Source organism: Loxodonta africana, chromosome 2, assembly GCF_030014295.1.
Source record: "Loxodonta africana isolate mLoxAfr1 chromosome 2, mLoxAfr1.hap2, whole genome shotgun sequence".
Taxonomy (NCBI): domain Eukaryota; kingdom Metazoa; phylum Chordata; class Mammalia; order Proboscidea; family Elephantidae; genus Loxodonta; species Loxodonta africana.
In genome coordinates this window covers 152,369,296-152,382,975 of record NC_087343.1, presented here as the reverse complement: position 1 = coordinate 152,382,975, position 13,680 = coordinate 152,369,296, and the positions used below count along the sequence as shown (strand labels likewise).

Sequence of the window (13,680 nt, the reverse complement as noted above, 5' to 3'; positions counted from 1 at the left end):
CCGTGCATGGAGTGCGTGAGTGCAAGCTCTGCCTGCCAGGCCGCAGGGCCTCGTGGGGGCTGCTGGGGATGGGGTGACTCACGTCTCCTGAGCTAATCCCGCCGCCCGCCACTCGCCCAGCTCACCCTGCTCGGCAGCCGCCGCCAGCGCAAGGCAGTGGGGGGGGGGCGGGGAGGGAAGGCGCAGGCAGACGCAGCAGGGAGGCTGGCTTGATAAATAACCTGCTGCTTCCCCAGGACTCTCTACATGAGGAGGAGGAAGAGAAGGGAGGTGTGGAAGGCAGCTCTGGGCCCCCAGGCTCCGGCTGCCCTGGCCCCCACGGCCCAGGCTGCAGCTCCGGTTCCTGTTTCATCGAAACCTGAGCTGGGAAAAGCCTATCGGGTCATCTTGCCTGTCCCGACGGCCGCCAGGCCCAGGCAAGCTGCCCCTCAGGGGACAAGCCCGCAGCCTGGCTGCCCAGCCAGTTGAAGGGTGGGGGGGTGGGGGTGGATATTTCTGTGCAGACTAAATGCAGCTCAAGGCCTCCGTCTGCACCCGCAAACAGCTGCTCCAGGGGCCCCTGGGCACTGTAGGACTAAATATAGCCCCCCATCCTAGCAAAACCCCAATGTTCACCTCTTCCCATTGGTCCCACCCACGTGAGGGTTGGAGAAGGCTGTGGAGCCTACTGTGTGACCTTGGGCCACTGTACCCTCCTCTCTGGGCTCTCATCTATGAAAAATTTAGTACTAACTCTGAGCCCTGCGCTGCCTAAAACATCCTATCAGAGATCAGACTACAAAGGTGGCTAGGTTGGGGTCTTTGTCTAGGGAGATCAGGGCTGAAATTCAGAGCCCTCCCCTTAAGTGACTCCAACCTGCTTCAGCAAAAGAATGGCTGGGGGAGCCCCTTCCCAGCACTTCAAGTGCCTTTAGGCATATAAACATGGCCCCCTCCAACCTGCCTGTTCCTTGCCCAGGCTGGGCAACACCAGGCTCCTCCAATCTGCCCCGGCAGGACCCTGGCCAGGAAACAAGTTGTGCCAAGCTGAGGGGGGGCAGGTGGGGGAGCAGGGGTGGGGCAGGGAGCATGACAGCTGCTATTTCCTGGAGGCCACAGTTGGGCACAGCCCGGATTCCTGCCTGGCTCCATACGCCAACAGTCCACCCAAGAGTCTGTTCCAGGCCAGGTTCTGGGACCCTCGACAGGGCGTCCTTTCCCTAGTGTCAGCATCATCATCAGACTCTGGCCAGGATCACAGCCAGTCCCTTTTCTGCACTGGTACAGGCAGGAAGATGCCCTGTTATAGCCCTCCTTGGACTGGAGAAAGTGGTGGTCTCTACAGGGCTCCACAGGCAGAGGAGGCAGCCCCAGCTTCCCTCTTCCCGCCTGCCCACCCGGCTGCTTCCCCCAGCCCCACTGCTTCAGCCCCACACACACCAAATTCCCCACATGCCTGTATGTCTCTGACAGCTCGCACAAATACTTGGCTGCACAGGCACCCGCTGTTCTGAGCCTGCTGCGCCTCCTCCTCTGCCTTCCCCGGGGGGCTCTGCAGACGCAGCCAGGGATGGGAGGGAAAGCTTAGTGGGCAACAGTGGGAGAGAGAGTAAGGGTGGGAGGGACCATCCCAATTCAGAAGCACCACCCCCCACCCCCAGGCCTAGGGGGCCGAGGGGCCTGGGAGGCCACCGTGACCCAGCTCTGGCTGGGTGGCAGCTGCCGAAGGCCCCGCTGCCCCCCGGAACCTCCCAGGAGACCTTCCGGAGGCCTCCCACTTGCCTCAACCGATGAAACAGCATCTGCTGGTGTGGCTCAGGACAGGGCAGAGGGCATCATGAGACCCCTGGGGATGGCTCTGAAATCTGGACTGCAGCCCAGCCCCTCCTGGCAGTCCTGGCCCCCCACTACAGGCCCAGCTTAAAAGCATAGGAGGTGTGTTCCTGCTTTCCCGCAGTGTAAGGGGCACACCCATCCAGTTGCCAGGCATAGCTGGGGGCCTTGTCTGCCCCCAACTGCTCTCCTTCCTGCTGGCCTTGCCACCATCCCAGGAGACCATGGAGGAAACACTTCCTGACAACAGCTGGGATTTTCCGCTGGACACTGCCTCGCTTACCTCCCCCCACCTCATTTCTTCTCCCAGAGCCAGCCCTTAGGCCAAATCACACCCCCACCTCATGTGCAGTCAAGGAGCCCCCCTCCACCACCGCCGTGTCATTTGCCTCAATCAGCATCCCCAGCATCCACCACATATCCAGGCACACTAGACACTGAATGCATGTCCTTGTGAAATAACCCCCTGTATTTTTTCTTTTTATTCTGCAGATGGGTCTGCTGAGGTCACAGAGAGCTAGGCCTCCCATTTAGTGTTTTTCCTGAAGAAGACTCTGACTGCAGGTCCCTTCTGAACCCTTTCACCTCCCACCATATTTTCTGTCCTAGGAATCAGTTTCACTCCTCCTGACTACTAGAGGTATTAGGCTGACTCCAAGCAGAACCTCCTGGTGCTCTGGCTCCAAATGCCCAGCTGGCTATCCCAGCCCACTCTCTCAACTCTCCCACAGCCTAACGGTGGTCTCGAAGAGTCCCCCAATTCTAGCCTCTGCGAAGGCAGACTGTGGGGAAGAGCCTCCTTCTCCCCATTGCACAGATGGGGCTGCTGAGGCCCCCAGGGGAGGGGGAAGCTGCCCGTGGCCATGAGTCAGAGGGGGAGCTGGGAAGCCGCCCGGCCTGCCGGCTGTTGCTGGAAGCAACAGCCTGCATTTCCTCCTCACGCTGGTGCCTAGGGAAGCGTGGGCAGCAGGCTGGGGCGGGAAGGGGGGCACTGCCATGAGGACCGCTCCTGGCTCCTGTGTCTGCAGGCCAGCGGCATCCTCTTGCCACCTGACTGGACCCACAGCATACTCCCTACCTGGGCTGAATCTCCAGAGAGGGGGCAGGCTATAGGCAGAACTGGCATTTCTGCCTGTGCTCATATCACTTGAGGGTACCAGGCTGGCTCTGTGACCTCAGGGAAGTCCTTCCCTCAGAGCCTCAGTGCCCCCTAACATCAAACAAGGAGACCGAGTCAAGACAATTTACACTTCCTTCCAGCAATAAAACCCCACGGTTCTGTGCTTCTAGACTCCCACCAGGCCAAGAATCCTGACTCAAGAATTCCTCCACTCAAGCATTCTATGCTTCTAGAATCCTGTGACTCTAAAATTTCTAGGCCACCAAGATCCGACACCTCTAGGAAGGCAAGGGAGCTATTGGGAGTCATGATTCACAGCCCACTGGCCTAGTTAACCAATTTCCCACCTAGCTTAGGAGGAGGTGAGTCAGGAGGGGGAAGGGTTGGGTCTCTCATCAGGATTAACAGGAACTGGTCACGGGGTTGTGGGAGTGGGATAGGGGGCTACGGGCCTAGAGATGGAGCTGGTCTAGCCCTGGGTGACAGGCTATCTCCTCGCACCTCAGACACTGACACTGTAGACATCAAAGAAGCCCAGTTCACACACTTCCCTAGGGGAGCAAGAGTGGGTGAGTGGGGGTTTGAAAGCCTGAGCCCCCACCCTGCAGCTCAGAGGGAGCGCAGGTGTCAGGTCAGGGCTGGTCTTCCCACTTCTCAGGTTCCAAGCCAAGCTCCACGCTTCATCTTCCTGTCTTCACCACCCACTGCTTCCTCTTTCCCGCCACAGCCACTCTACCTCCCAGACTCCCAGGCCAGCCGCAGCCCAGGCCAGCTGGAAGCTATCCAGGGCAAAGGCTCCTAAGCCCATTTGACTGATGAAAAAACTGAGATCCAGAGAGAAAATATGACTTGCTCCAAGTGTTTGCTCCAGGAACCTGTTGGTCTCTGGCCACATCGCTCAGCCTTGCCCCCTCCCCATCTCACTTGCAAAAATCCTCCACAGGGCCAGTGGGTCTCCACATACCTGTCTGTCCACCAGCACATCCCCCATTCCAATGTCCCCTGAGAGAGCTCCCCTCCCACAGCCATTCATCCATTCACCCAACTAGCCAAATTATCCATCTTCCCACATGCTAGGTCCCTTGCCAGGGGCTAGAGGAGCCTCACGGAGTCCTTTCTGTTTGCCAGGCAGTATGGAAGGTACCGGGAACACCACATGCAGACCCAAGCCTGGCTCCCCTCACAGCGTTCACAGCCCAACAAGGGGTCCCGAAATCCCACTTGTCAATGGCAAGTCATAAACTCTCCAAGCCTCAGTTTCCTCACCTATATGTGTGGATGCTAACAGCATCCAACCCAGTGAGCTACAGTCGGGATTAAAGGAAGTGAATAAGGTGAACAAAGCACCTGCCCCCAGTAAGGGTTTAGAATGAGTTAGCTAGTATTATAACCATTGTTACGATGTATTAGTATAGTAGTAGTAACAATTGGGAGACAGCAATTAACTACAGCAGCAGCTAAAGCTCTTCTAAGATTTAGTTGGTGCCAGGCACTGAGGGTACGGGCAAGAGGCACTGAAACATCCTGCAGCAAGCCTGGCTCAAAAATTCCTATGATGAATGAGGCAACCAATGACACGAGGCACGGCCCCGCCTCCAAGGAGGGTACAACCCTGCGTGTGTTCATTAGTAAGGGGATCTTTCTGAACACGTGTATGTGCAAGCACTTAGGTGTATACATGTTTGTGCGCTGTATGAGGGACCTGAGGGGTCTACCAAAGGGTGAGTTATTGGGGTAGAGGCAGCAATGCAGGGAACACAGTTCTTCAAGCCCGCTCAGGCCCCCCACTCCCCACCCCTACCCACCCTTCCGCCACTGGCGCTGAGGGGACTTTGGCAGGAGCAGGGGCCAGGCCCAGTGGGGAGAGGCCCAGGAAGATGCTTTGCATAGTTCTGGCCACCAGATTACAGGCTTAGACCAGGTCCCTGGGTGGGGGTGGGGGGTGGGAGCTAGGGGGCACCAGGTGCTACCCCACAAGAATCAGAACCCCAGTGCCTGTACTTTATGTTTGAACTTGCATGGCACACAAGTGTTCCTGTTGGCAGGCTGGGCAAGTCCACAAGGTCAGGGGAGGTCACGGGCATGGGAGGGAATGGTGGGCCCAAGGGCCATGTGGGGTCTGCCCGACAGAGGAGGGCGGGTACAGGGCTCCCCCGGGGCCACCGGGCAGGCCTGGCTCTGCCCTGCTGGGGCCAGCAGCTGGAGGGGAGTAAATATAGAGCGGGGCGTCCCAGCCACATTCCTGGGAGGCCAGCACGGCCCGCCTGCCTGCCACTCTAGGCAGAGTGCAGCAGCCAGGGCCCAGAGCCGCCACTGCCCTCTTCCCAAACAAACAGAAAAATAAATAAAACCAGCTCTCTCAGCCGACACAGCTGGGGGGAGGGCAGGAAGGGGTGGACCCTGGGGGCGGACAGGCAGGCGGACCAGTTGCCGCGTTTCTGTTCCGTTGGGAACGAGGAGGCCAACAAAAGAGGAAAATGGAGGAAAAGGGCAGGGAGATGGTCAGAGATGTCAAAGAAGGGGGGAGAATCTCTAGGAGAGACAGAGGGTATGAGAAGTAGAGGTGTGGGGGAGGCAGGTCACGAGCGACAGGGAGGGTGTCATGGGCAGGCACAGTGGGGGCCAGTTGGGGGGAAGGCAGAGGCAGCTTGTGTGTCAGTAATTCAGCGATAGGCATGCCCTGGGGGGGAGCCGGCAGACAAAGGGGGTCGTGTGCGCTGGGGCAGGGGGTTGGCTTGAAGGGCCATGAAATATTAAAGACCCTAGGCCAGTGAGTGACAGAGGTCACAGCAAGCAGGAGACTAGCCAGGGAGCGGTGGGGGACCTGAGACAGAGAGCTGCTTCCCCACTTCTGGCTGGGCCTGCTCTCCCCACCTCCATCAGAGCCAGTCTGCCCAGATCCCCTCCTGCTGTGGCTCCTTTCTGTCTTCCTGTTGTAGATAGAAAGGACAGGCTGAGGGGTAAGGAGGGGCCATGGGGATTAGTGATGGGAGGGAGACCTTTGCGGGTCCCTCTTCTCTCTGGCTGATCTGTGCTCAGTCGGCCTTCCAGAGCTGCCAGCCACCCTAGCAAGGCCAGGAGGCCTGTCAGCATAGCAACTGCCAACGGCGCCTCCTGGGGAAGGAGAGCGTAGACACTGAGCTTCCCTTTCCCAGAAAAAAAAATCAGCCAAGCCACCACCTTCCGCAGAGGCCTGGGGGAGGGAAGGCTGTGCCTCCTGGCTCAGCTGAACCAGAGAGTCAAGGAGCAAGCGAACCAGCAGGTCATCCCCCACCCCCTCACCCTACCCTGGCCCCATCACCAGCCACATGACCTTGGCCAGTCCCCTTGGCCCTGAGCCTGTGTCTTCACCAGCCTTGCCCCACCCCAGGCTTGGTGTGAGGAAAGCAAGAAGTGGGCAAATAATATACTGAAAATCTGCTATGGGCAGTTGGGGACAAGCACCTGCATGCATTATCCCAGATAATCCTCCCATGCCCACTGTGAGGTCAGCCCTACCATTGTGCCCATTTCACAGACGGGAAAAGGGAAACTCAGAGGGGCAAAGTAAAGGTCACACATCTGGTAATCAGCAGAGCAGAGACAGATGCCAAGTATGAAGTGTTCTTTTCTTCCTATTCACTGGGGAATATGAAGTCCTTGCCAACTTTTATTGAATGCTGACTATGGATGAGCCCTGTGTCCATCTGAAAATGGTCTCGTGAGCCAGGCACTCTTACTGTTCCATTTTAACGACACGGAAACTGAGGTTCACAGAGATAGTGCAATCTGTCCAAAGGTCACACATCCAGTAGACAGTGACACAGCCAAGACTTGGAGGCAGTCTGATGGACTCTAGAGCCAGTGCTCATATATACTTGTGTGGGTGGGGGGTAACGGAGTTAGGAGAACCCTGTAGGAGGGCAGCTCAGTGGTCCGACTGAGCCCCAGAACAAACGACATGAAAAAGTCTGATACAAGGTCACAGTTGCTGTGCTGGGTGATGGCCAGCAAGTGCTAAGTGCACAGGAAGAGGGCAGTCTGTGGGGAAAGGGGGAAGGTGGTGTACAGGGACCTGGCCTACCCAGAGCACCAGTACCAGGTAATACAAGCCCCCTACCCCATCCCCTCAGGATGGAAATAGTGACGCTGGCCCAAAAAAGGCCAGTGGGGTCCTGTCCCCTTGGTCCCCAGGGTTCCATCCTGAGCTCCCAGGCCAGTGTGCCAGGAACAAATCACCCCTCCAGAGCCCCCCAGTGCTGGCAGAGGGGGTGGCTGGATCCCCACCCTCCCAGGCCCTGTGAGCCCAGAGGGAGGCCAGCATCAGAGGCAGGAAATGAAGAAGAATTTGCGATCTAATTGAGCTGGCGGAGGATTAGGCAGCAGAATGCAATTACAGGGGCTGGAGCAAGGCCAGGGGCACTGACACCCTGAGATGTGGCCTGGCCTAGGTGACTAGGCCCAGACAATCTCTGGCCAGAGACACTCAGCCTAGAGGGCAGGCAAGGGTTGGGGCCAGACTGCTCCTTAGCACACACAGGGCTGCAGGGTTCCAGCTCCACATGATACCCAGAAGCAAGAAATCTTCCTGGGAATTCTCCCCAGAGAACGGCCCTGTGGACACACATATGGAGAGCACGCAGACAGGTGCAACCCTCTCACAGGCTCTGCTTATGTGCTCATGTTCCTAGGTAAACCCCACATATGCACACTCCATGGGGACAGACTTCCCAACCTGTAGACACCGCCCTAGCCCTTTGCTGCTGCGGGCTCCGTCAAGGGGAAAAAAAAAACACCAAACAACAGGAGAAAAAAAACCCATGACCTTAAAATCCTTTTATTCCCGTAATCACAGGCTGCCATCGCTGTGGATACTCGCTGTCACCCTGGCCCCAGCCTGTCTCCCTCCAAGGCTTCCAAAACTCCCACCAGGCAGGCAGGCAGGCAGATCAGGCAGACAGGGAGGCTGCCCAGCTACTGCCAGGGAAGGGTGGGGAGGGGAAGGACCAGGTGGGAAAGGTTTGATACTTTACACACACACTCAACACCTCGACCAATGAGGGAGAGACTCAGAAAGACAGACTGGCAGACAGAGATACAGACAGAGAAATCCACAGACACAAGCCACGGAAGATAGACTGACAGAGAACACTGCCCACACCGCTCAGATATGCCCACTCCCAGATTCACACACACATTCAGAATTCAGATACACACCACTCAGGGAGTCAAGACATTCCCAGATTTACAAGCATACACAAAACACACACACCCCAAAACTCAAGTACGTATGACTCACAAAATACATGCATTCCCCCAGATTCACAGAGACATATCCAACTTTCAGATATACACTCCCAGGTTCACAAACACACATGTACGCACACATCACGCACAGATACACACACTGCTAGATACACGGGTACACATGCCTTGGTTCACAAATGCATACTTGACTCCCACACTCCAAGACACACACACACAACACAGAGATCCACAGATACAGATGCACAACTTATAGATACACATGTCCAGAGTCATAAGCACGCACACCACCCAGACTCCCACATCCCTGACCAACAGACTAGTACCCACACACAGCCCCACCTGTCTGCTGACACTGCATTTGACTTTAGGGCAGGTGGAGCGGTTGGAGATTCTTGGGTCTTTGTAGGGGCAGTCCTTTCCTATTGCCTGCATCCTAGGAGGGTGAACTCACAGTTGAGGGAGAATTGAGGAGGAAGTAAGAGAGAATGCAGAAAAAAACTTTAGTGGGATATTCTTGTTGGGCAGTAGCGCGTGAGTAACCAGGGAGGCTTTTTGTGGTCTGGTGAGCTCCAGCTATGAGTGAGAGTTAACTATTAATACTCTTATCAAGGGCAGTACGTACGCGCACGCACACACACACGCGCGCGCACACACACGGCTAGGATGCCACGGGCTGGTGGGTATAAGAGAGGGAGAACCCCAGAAAAAGCTCCAATCAGCGCCCAAGGGGGTGGGACAGTAGGCGGAGCTTCCACCCTGGGCCTACCTCCAGAGCAGGAACTGAGGGATTCGTTTCTACACCCCAGAAAGGGTAGGGACTGACCACACAGTAGGTTCTCACAAGTACATATTGGGCCAATGAATGCATGAATTACATGTAAAGAGTGAACAATAATAACAGTAATAACAATAAGCGCCCCCATCCTTGGCCAACTAAAGCATGTTCCAGAGAAGGGGTTAGAGGGCAAAGGCCAAAGGGACAGCCACTCTGGGGCAGCATGCTTAGGGAGTTAGTTCTGACTTAATTGTCATCCCATTTATCAGGCCTGTATCCGGTCACCTGTATCTCCCTCAGTCCCTTCACCTCATCCCACACGCCGGAAAGCCAGTTGACCTCAGCCCATTCCACACCGTTTCCACCTTCCCAGGAACACCCCAGTAAGCTTTACAGGTATAGTCCATCCTCCTATAAATAACTAGGTGGGGTCTTTAAGAAGGTGGAGTAGTTAGTTCCCAGAGACTTCCTTCCTTACCCAGATGCAGCCCTTCCACACTCCTATGGGCATTAGTTTCACAGTGGCCAAATGGGTATAAGGCAGACAAAAAGCTATAAAGAGGCAGCAAGGAGTTCGGGATCCCAGTGGGAGCCCACAAAACACAGAACAGTGCCGGCCTGGGCCTTGGATGCAGAATCCTCCCCTCCCCTCCCCTTCCCCCACCCACACCCACCCTAGCCAAGCCCAGCCTGTGGACATTCCAGGCCTCACATGATAAAGACGAGGCCGCTGGCCCACGGGTAAGTCAACAGGCTCTGTCGGGGGAGAGATAGGAGGCCTAGGCCAGGGTCACCTGCTGAGCCGGGAAAATAGCCTGGACCAAATACACACATAAATAAGACCCCAGCCGACAGCCAGCCAGCCTAGGGTCTGTCTTCTGCAGAGGAACCTCGGTCCCCACCTTGGAAGAGGGGGTGGCATGGGAGAGGAAGGCACAAGCCCCACTAGGGGCGTCTCTGGGAGAGCCCCAGCTCCTGCCAGGACAGGGGTGGGGGGTGCGTTTCTACCAAACCCCTGGTGATTGAAGATTCATAGGCCAACCTCCCTCAGCTATTCCCACCCCTTCCTAGGGCTTAAATCACACGACACCCCCCCCCTCCTTTCCAAGGAGAGAGGACAATTTCCGTTCTGGGAGGGGGGTGACAGCTGCAGAGCGGGCCACTCCCCCCCCCCTTCACCTCCTGCTTGAGTCTCATCCAGGGAAACTGCTAAATCAACACTACGCAGTTATCGGCAGCACTAGCCTCAGTCTCCCCATACAGCTCTCAAAAAGAGATCTGGGAAGGGGCTTCGGGTCCCAGTTCCCGGGGTTTCCAGTGGCGGCTGGAACCCAGGGTAGCGGGATTTTTCGGGAGGAGGATCAGCTCAAGCTTAAGCCAATACATCCCCTAAAAACGTCTAACTAAATCCTCCCAATTGTAAGGACGGACGCCCCCCGCCCCCGCGGGCCGGGGCAGCTGAGGTGGCGCCGGGCGTTCAAATCGCGCTCCAAACAAGTCCGCTCGCAGCCCCCGCCAGGCGGCCCCAGCGGAAAACTTGAAAGGGACTCTGTTTGCCGGCGGCCCTGGGGCGGCTCCGGCGGGGGCGAGGGCTGAGCGATCACACACGCCCCCTTCTCCAGCGTTTCCTGGGCCAATGCGGGGGTGGGGGCGAACTGGGCCCACCACAAAACCAAGGACTCTAAAGAGAGCCCAAAACGAAGGGATGGGCGGGCGGGAGGGCGGGGGGCGGGGGAGGTAGGCGAGGAGGTTCAAGATGTTGGGACCCTGGACCTCCCTTCAGCCCCCTCCCCCCGTAATCCGAAAATGCGGCTCTCAGACCGCCCAGGGTCCAGGGGGCAAAGTAGGGCGCGGCTGCCAATCTTCTAGACCCCCGTCGCAGGGGGCGTGGAGAGGGAGCGGGTCTTTCCAGATGACTCACTACAGAACCCCCCAAATCTGTCGGTGCGTCTTCGCAACCCTGGGGCACCAGCCCAACTCTGCGCACCCCTTCCCATTCCCGTCGGGAAAAAAAAGCGATCTTGCTCCCCCATTGGGCGCTTCAGCTCTTCTGACAGGTTCCGTAGGTGGCCCCCCATTTAAAAACCGGGGTCACTCAATTTCTGTAGATCCTACAAATAAACAAAGCCAGGCGCACCCCGCGCTCCCCGCCGGAAAGCAGCCCATTCCGGGCGAAGACAACTTCCCCCAGTGAGAAAATTAACACATTCCTCTCGGGGTGGTTCAGCCCTTCGCTTCGGGGATGCGCAGGGGAGGGGCGCTGGGGGGTCCGAACTTCAGAGGTAAATTCGGGGCCAGGGCAGCGTGGTAGAAGTCTGGGACCCACCTCCTTCCAGCTCCGCAGCTAGGGGAACACCCCCATTCTCTCACCCTGGCCTTGCACACTGCTTGGCCCATGCGGGGCTCGGGAAACAGTTCGAAAGACTCTACAAGGCAGCGGAGGAAGGGAAAGGGAGGCCGCGGGGCGCGGTGGTGGTGGGGTGATACTTAAACGGGGAAAAAAAAGGTCAAACTTGAATAGCCCGCCAGGCACCCCGCGGGCAGCGGGGGCGAGGAGCTGGAGGAAAAATGCAGAAGTGGCCGCCGCCTCCTCCAGAGGCTCAGCCACGCGTGGTCGAGGGCGCTCGAAGCAGTTACTGTCGCCCCCAAAACACAAGGCTGCGAGTGGGGTTCTGATGAGAAGAGTGCGCGCCGGAGATATCCAAGCAGTCGCCCCCGCAGGCTGAGCGCCCGCTCAACACAAGAAGGTGAGGACCTGGGGCTCCTGCCGCCCCAGCACCAGCGAGCTGAAGTAACTGGGGAGGGGGCGGCAACCCGCAGGGAGAGCCACGGCCCCACTCCACGGCGCCCAACCCGCCGTCCCCGACCCTAAAACCCCTCTTTTTGTCTGAACTCAGTGATCTGCGACCGAGCAGACTGCGGCTTGGGGATAGCAGCGACCGCCGAGCGATCACCGGCGCTAGGGCTCCAGTCCCGGGGCTCCGGAGATCAGGCTACTAGGGCCCCCCACTCCTCCCAAACACGGGCCCCTCCTTCCCTATCCCTGGCTCTCCGCACCTGAACTTCGGGGGAGCCCGCGCCGCCAAACTTTCCGCCGACTTGCAGCGAACTCCGGCCCCGGCCGCGCACCGGGCCCCGGGGGAGGAGAAGGAGGGAGGCGGGGAAGGGGAGGGGGCCAGCCTCCGGGGGGGTCGGGGGAGGGCCGTGGCCCGACACCTACCGTCTCTCGGAGTAGTCCAAGCCGCCAGCGCCGCCGCCGCCGCGAGGCCGAGGGGGAGGGGCGGGGCAAGGAGCTGCGCTCCGCTCCGGGCACCGCCGCCGCCGTGCGCTCCGCTCCCGCGGTGCCCGGGTCCGGGGCTCGAGTCGCGCCGCCGCCGCTGGCCCAAGGCGGGGAGGGGGGGGAGCCTGCAGCACCTGCCCCTCCTCCCCCTCCCCGCGGCCCAAATTAAAAAACAACAAAAAGCAACTAATCACCCCCGAGCCGAGCGCGGCGCGGCGGGCGGAGGGCTCAGCGTGCGGCGTCCGGACTCAGCAGGCGGCGCGCATGGCCAGGCGCGGGCTGGGCAGGGCTGGGACGCGGGGCCGGCGTCGGGGCGCGAGGCTCGGCCGCTTTTCTGGCTCGGCTCGGGTGTCTGCTCTCGCAGCCGCCTATGCTGCCGCCAGTGCCGCCGCCTCTACATCCCCGCTCAGGCTCCGCCGCCTCTGCCGCCGCCGCGCGCCCGCCCGGGCAGGAGCTCTGAACGCGGCCCGGGGGCTGCCGGCAAAACCCGGACCGGACTCTCCGCTCCGTCCTCTTCCCCCCTCCCACCTTGGCTCCCCTCCCTCCTCCCTCCGCCTCTCTCCCAGCGCAGCTCTGGCCACTTGGACGCCGCAGGCTCTGAGACCGGAGCCGCAGCCGTGGCGTCTCGATTTTCCCGCGTGCTAATGAGATCGGCCCAGGCTCGGATCCCCCGCGTGCCCGGTCTTCACCTCTTTTTCTGCAACTTTACAAAAAAATGAGGACCTCCCGACTTTTGTGAGGGGTGCCTGGGCTTGGAAACGCACCTTCCAGGGAAATCCGCCATCTCTCTGGCCCCGTTCTGGTGGGACGCAAAACTACCGGGACCCGAAAGGAAGGTTTAGCCGCGCCCCTCAGCCAGGTGCGCGTGTAGCGGGAGACTCTCAGCCGACAGATCGAGGAGCTAGACGCTAATTCAAAGACCCCGCCCTTCCCAGAGCGCTTTCTGGGTTCAGTGGGCGCTAGGTCCCCGGGAGAAGAGGGGCGGAGGTTCTTGTCCCCATTTCACAGATGGGGAAACTGATCTGAGAAAGAACGTTTTGCCTCCTATGCAGGCGTCAGCCCAAGCTTTGAGTCCTACGGCTACTGCGACTAGATTGTGGTGCCCTGAGACCGTGGTCTACGAGCTGAGCCTGAAACAGTGCCTAGCACAGAGCAGCGCTCAATAGATAACTGGTTGAAAGAGAGGAGACCCAAGCCCTGCCAAGTAGGCACCCAGTGGGGACAAATTTGGGCCCGCGCATCTTCACCCTCACTCAGTGCCCTCTCATCTGTCCAGCTCGGATTAATCCTAAGGCTGCGGATGTTTTCTTTTACCCACCTGGGGCGGGGGAAGGGTATAGGATGAGCTTTGGGCTTCCATAATTCCAAATTGTAGATAATTCCAAAGTGGAAGCTTTTTCCAGTTCTCTGGAATTCATGGAGGCGGGTTTATGCAGTAAGGCAGAC

General features: G+C 58.6%; 1 protein-coding gene across 2 annotated transcripts in view; it reads right to left on the bottom strand.

The window, feature by feature from the left end:
* CXXC5 (CXXC finger protein 5) overlaps nucleotides 1-12,612 on the bottom strand; it is a 34,585-nt gene extending 21,973 nt beyond the window's left edge. The window contains exon 1 of one of the 2 annotated variants that reach the window (XM_064276966.1): nucleotides 12,175-12,612. The gene's annotated coding sequence lies outside the window, so the exon portion shown is untranslated. Of the gene's footprint in view, nucleotides 1-12,011; nucleotides 12,068-12,174 lie in introns of those variants that run through there. The other variant, XM_003404534.4, reaches the window with a different exon arrangement.
* Between the last annotated feature and the right edge of the window lie 1,068 nt (nucleotides 12,613-13,680).